At 41.5% G+C, this 6,000-nt stretch overlaps 1 protein-coding gene across 2 annotated transcripts in view; it reads left to right on the top strand.

The window, feature by feature from the left end:
• Positions 1 to 484: 484 nt before the first annotated feature.
• sox1a (SRY-box transcription factor 1a) overlaps positions 485 to 6,000 on the top strand; it is a 48,508-nt gene continuing 42,992 nt past the window's right edge. Inside the window, exon 1 of one of the 2 annotated variants that reach the window (XR_006372018.1) lies at positions 485 to 2,706. The gene's annotated coding sequence lies outside the window, so the exon portion shown is untranslated. Of the gene's footprint in view, positions 2,707 to 2,870; positions 3,051 to 6,000 lie in introns of those variants that run through there. The other variant, XR_006372019.1, reaches the window with a different exon arrangement.

The following is a 6,000-nucleotide window of genomic DNA, read 5'->3' as shown; positions in this document are numbered from 1 at the left end:
CGTCTCTTTCTTGTTCTGGTTCCTCAGAGGAACCTTATCAAATCGCAGCACTGTAATTGCATTCCACAAATGTTCAAACACTCCCAGCACAGGCTATTTATTTGCTAACCTTAAAAAAAATTTCTCAAGCCACGCAGCCAGTAACTGCTACCACAAGCACCTGCTGCATGCTTTCGAATGCAGGTGCAACATTATAAAGCAGATCGAATCAGAATACAGTCTTGTCTGAGTTGACTTTGGACCATTATGTGTCAAAAACTATTCTGGAGACAGATGAATTTTCTCTTCTGCTCCAACTGACAAGGTGGTCAGCTATGTAATTTGTTCCCTTCTACATTTAAGTGTATAGACTAGGCAGTCCATTGAATTCCCATCCGTCATGGTTAGTTACTCGCTTGTCAGCTGCTCTCCCGCTGCCCAGCAGTCTAGCAATCACCTCTGACCTGGAAGCATTATATCTAAATCACATTACATGGCCCTGTGTTCTCTGGATCCCTTTTGAAGTCAGCAGAGTGAGACATCTGTCCAGCCCTGTTTGAGTTTACTTCCCACTCAGCCACCACATCTCAATTAGCCGATCTGATGTTTCTGTGGATGTGTGCGCGTGTGTCTGGGTGTGTCCATGTGTATGGATTTGGTTTTGTTTGTGCGGCTGAGGTGACGGACAGGCTGATGGGAAGATAATATGCCGAGAACAACAACCGAAAGGGACCTTGGATTCATTCATCGTGACGATAATGAATTTGAGAGAAAATCCTTGTCTGTTCATTAGCTATTGAGTCTAGATGACACAGCTTTCCTGAAGCTGTCAGCCACAGATGTCCCCCGCTGAAGGAGTCTGCAGCACCTGAGTCCTTTCAGGCTAATAAGGTTGCAATTAGCAGAGCAGCGAGAGACCCTGAGAAAGGGTCTCTCGATTTAGAGTGAGAGGCACAAAAGTGATCTTTGTGACTCCTTTTTTTAATTTAGTTCCACTCGGAGCTTTCAAACAATTCAGATAACATTTTAGTTTGCATGGAGCTTGTTCAGATGACGTACTCTCATCATGTATCACATTCAATTTAATTATTTATTTGATCTCTCTTTGCCTAGGTAGGAGTGATCCAACTCAAACCTTTAAGAACTGTTAAAAAAACAACATTGATGGGCAGTAGTTAATCTACAAACACAAACAACCCCAGTATAGGGACTGAGTAACTGTGGGAACTAACATGTGCAAAGGAAACAAGGGGACAAACAAACTAAACATAACATGAAACACAGACGCCAAATTCACCAAAACACATCAAACAAACTAAAACCTTAAAAGTTACCAACTAAACTAAAGTCTTTCAAGTACGGTAGAGTTATTTAAGCTTTTAAGAACAGTCCATACGTTTTGAATGAAGGTAAAGTAGGGTAATTTTTTTCTATAGCACAGTTTCAGTATCGAGGCATTTCAAAGTGCTTTACATGAATTAGAAGGGAAGACAAACAAAACAATAAAACCAAAAGAAAAACAAAAAGGTAAAAGTTCAAACCGAATATTGGTTCCCCATGTTTAATAAGAGTAAGAACGAATAGTCCATAATTTATAAACTAACAGGGGTTTCTCTGGATCTTCAGTTTGTTTTGGATTAGAGAGGAAGAAAAAAACTAAACGTAGGCTCTCCAAACCGAGGCTATTCCAGAAATTTAACATCAATCTGCATGAATTATTCGAATGGGTATTGAATCCTCAATACCCATTTTATGAACTGCACCAATCTCACTGACAGAAAAGCAGTCCCACAGCATGATTCTCCCACCTCCGTGCTTGATAGTTGGTCCACGGTTCTCACGTCCCCTATTATAGAGGCAGGACAGCTTCGCCTTTTATAGTGGGAGTTTCCTTCTTGGTCATCACTGTGTCAAGTCATGGCAATATGAAATTTGCTTTACAGTAGAAACCAGTTGACAAACTTAATTTAAAGCACACAACTACATAAATATGTTGGTAGATTCAGCTTTATGTAATTTGACCTGTTTTAGGGCTGGTAAAATAACATTATGCAGGCTGTCCAGTTGTGGACAGTTAGAATGTCCAACTGGACATTTTAACTGGATTATTTATTGAAAATTCTGCTAGTTTTGCACCAGATGTATTGGAGCAAACGCGTTCCTAAAACTTCCACTCCATTTCCAGAGGCTACTCCTGAGAAGATTCGCCACCGCTCCATGTTTTCTTCATCTGGAAGAGCAGCACTCACTGTGGTTCAAAGGAGGCGCAAAGCTTAAAAATGGCTCGCAAAACAGTCCAGACTGATTGGTGTCAATTACTTTGCTTCTCAACTGTTCAGATGTGAGGTTTTTTTAATCTTTTGGCCTACTTCATGTTGTCAGACAGGTTGAGTATTCAGGTCCCAGGAGTCTCTTAAGGTTAGCAAAGTGACTGTTGGCTCAGCTGTTCGACTGACAGCGGTAATGGTATTGGTCCAGGTTTTCTTGCAGCACCAAAGGTGGTGTTGGACAGAGGTGACCAAATCATGGAGGAGCAGGGTCAGGGAAGGTAAGCGATGACGCAGCTTGAGTCACTCTTCATTGTTTCTCCTTCCTGAACAGATTGTGTTGGAGAGCAGACGGGCAGACATAGGTGATCTAGAGGAGATCCAAAGGGGAATGAAAGTCTGGAGTAGAAGGGATTGGAGAGGAGCGAAGACTGTCAACTCCAACTTGTGGAGACCAAGGGTAAGTCCAGGGGCAAAGGAAGCATTAAAAAAAAAAGCAGAAAAGTTGTTCAGGTAAGTTTGTTCAGAGCGCAGCTTGACTCTAACAGTGACAGGTAAGCATCAGTCATCAAATGGTTGTCTGATAACTCCTTACAGGCCACAGCCAAATCATGCTCTGGTTGCCATCAGGTGTGCAGGCTGCAGCAGGTGGAGCACATCTTCCACAAAGATCCTCTGCTCAGGAGTGACTACACAGTGTGACAGCTGGTCATACAGATCTTGATCTACCATTTGAAAATGAATCCCACATTCTTTGCCTCAACTTGGCTCAACATAAAGAACAGAAAAAAAGATGCCTCTGTGGTGAGCTGCATGACATCATATACTTTTTGACAAGGTTGCAGTTTGTTATTTCACAGGAATGCAGCAGAATGTCTGACTGTCAGGGGCTTGTTGGAATATAGAACAAAACATCACACATCAAATTTGAAGCTGCTATTTATTTTTTAGAAGAAAAGAAAAAAACAACTCATGTCCCTTTTAAAACATTCTTTGCAGTAAAAAAATTTTGCAGAACATATTATTCATAATTAGGAATGTCTGAAATGGACTTTTATTTTATTAAAAGAAATACAGTACTTAAATTTAAAGTTATGCAAACATTAAAACTGAAATTATTTTGTCTCTGTGTGGGTGTGCGGGTGTGTTTGGTAATTTCGTTATTTAAATACAGAAGCATTAATATTTGACATTTGAATCTCAAATAGAAATCACCAAATCATTCAAAAGATCCTAAACTCAGGGTGGAGCTTTGAAAGAGGAATGGTGCAAAGCATGTGAATGAAAAGTGCTTTTAAGACCTAGTGCACAAACTGTGACATTTCTCAAGGGTGTAACAGTAGTGAAATATTCTGGAGACAATAAAATCAAGCTGCCTTTCTTCACAGCAGCTACCAAAAGTTTTTGCATTTAACATTGTTGCACTTGCATATCTGCACTGAGTTGGAACTGACTTTATATACGTCATAGAGTGACATTACTGTGCATTCACTCTCGGCTAAATAGCTGCTTAAAATCACAGCTTATCATGTACGCAAGCGAATCCAGCGCTCTTTAGACACCTCTGTCAGTTCCACTGGATATAATTTATGTAAACTGTGTCACAGGTAAAATGTCTACAACAGCCTAGGAGAGTTTAGGATCTGAGAAGTGAAAGGTTCAGGGTGGCGTAATGGACACAATCATAATTAGTATGTTGTCCACTACCGCTAACTGAGTTTAGGGTAAAAACAAAAGTATTTGATTTTCATCTTGTTCCTTTATGCTTGTATTTTCTCTTCAGTGCCTACATGGTCGTACGTACGTCTGACTTCTGCTCAGTTTGGTCATGTTTAAAACGTTCCTACATTCTCCTTCATCTTTTTCAGTACTCGCGCATGGATGTGATCATATGATACTTTTACAGCTGTTCAATTACATCCTCGGTTCAGTTATCGCCGTCTCATTTAATCTGCAGTTGTTGTTTTTTTTTTTTTGTGGTTTGTCTGATTCACTTTTTTTATTTGCAGAACTGACAAAAAGCATCATGAACAGCCTCCATTTCCCAAATCATCTGCATACATATAATGAGAACACACAGAGTTCGCAGCACATGCACGCACACGCACACACACACACACACACACACACACATTGGTCCATCTAGCCGCTCTCCATCTGTATATCCAAGGGTCTTTTGCGACCTTCCTCCCAACAAGGCCAAGGGATATTCATACTGATTTATTCAAAGGGATGGTTCTCATTCAATTTTCTCCATATTCATAAGCGTGTTTCGCACCCCCCCGCTCTCGTTTTCCTTTTCAGCTTTAAATTAAAGGTACAGGAACGAGCCAGGCCTTTCATCTAGGGCCGGGGTGGAGGTGGAGGGAAGGGTGAGCGGGCGTGGGGGTTTGGAAGGAAGGCAAATGAGTGTGTGTGTGTGTGTGTGTGTTGGATGGGGAGAGGTGGAGAGTGTGCTGGGCAAAGCAGGGGAGGGTTTGGTAGTGGTGAGACTCTCAGCACTCTGTATTTATTAGCCCGCGTCGCCTCCCCCGTTGGCCCCCGCCTCCTCCTCCCTCAACGACACCTGGCGAAAAATGATTCATTAATTCAAAAAGCAGCATTTTTGAAAGGCATATTTCAAAGGCATCGACAGGACAGAGAGTGGAGTTGAGTGGGGCAGTGTGAGGCAGGAGAGCTGAGGAGGAGGAGGAGGAGGAAGAAAAGGAGAAGAGGGCAAAGGAAGAGAGCCAAGGTGTTTGAAGGGCCAGAGTACAGTTTGAGAGTTTGGGTCACAGCTCTACTCAAGCTGACGGATGACAGGATGAAAATGGAAATAAAGACAATAGAGCTGCTACAAATTTAGTAACTTTACAAAAAATATGGCAACTATCTAACTCGATTTAGCATCAAATATATAAATGTTTAAGTTGAACAAGAGTATGTACAATCCCTTGCAAACCCATTCACATTCTACGAACTTTCCCAACAGGTGTCAGTCGTGCGCTCCACAAATCTGTCCTTTAGAAGACATTTGGCCATTAGTACAGGAAATAGCTCCTGTTTACAGGTGGCACAGTGAACCTGGTAGAAAGTACAGAAACGTAACACAGCACATCACACCCGGAGCATCCTTCTCTTAAAGCGAAACACGGTGATGGCGTCATGATGCTGCGACCATAATTTTGAGTAGGAACAGAGAAAATGGCCAAAGTAGAAAGAAATTAGATGGATGAAGTTAATTTCCAACCAATCCTGGCAGAAAACCCTCTTAGGAATTTTACAGATTTAAACAAGCAAATACTTTAGTCGTTAGATGGGCGAAACTGATAGATGCACATACTAAAAGTCTAAAGCTGTGATTGCTGAGAAAAGTGCTGCAAATGATTGAATCAGAAAGTGAATACCACAATTTTTATTTGTAAAAAAACACTTTCAAACATTCCCTCGTCAAAACTGTGCAGTACTTTTTGTTGGTCTGTCACACAGGACACCAGTAAAATATGCAAAAAAAAAATTGTGATTATAAGGTGGCAGTGTGAAGTCGCTCTTTGAATACTTAAATTTGCCATTTGCCTTCTTCAAACTTACAATGATGCATCCACGAAGAAACGCATCGTACGCTAGAGCGGATTAAGCGCCACTGGATCGTGTGTCAGCTACTCCCAGTCTGGCTGAATCTTTCATATGGCTGCAGATGATGTGGTTAATTATAGATGGCAGGACAAGCCGGGATCCTTAGCCTCAATTAGACGGGGCCACGGGGTTACTGACC

This window comes from Gambusia affinis, linkage group LG11 (genome assembly GCF_019740435.1).
Source record: "Gambusia affinis linkage group LG11, SWU_Gaff_1.0, whole genome shotgun sequence".
NCBI lineage: Eukaryota > Metazoa > Chordata > Actinopteri > Cyprinodontiformes > Poeciliidae > Gambusia > Gambusia affinis.
This window is presented reverse-complemented; position numbering and strand designations above follow the sequence as displayed.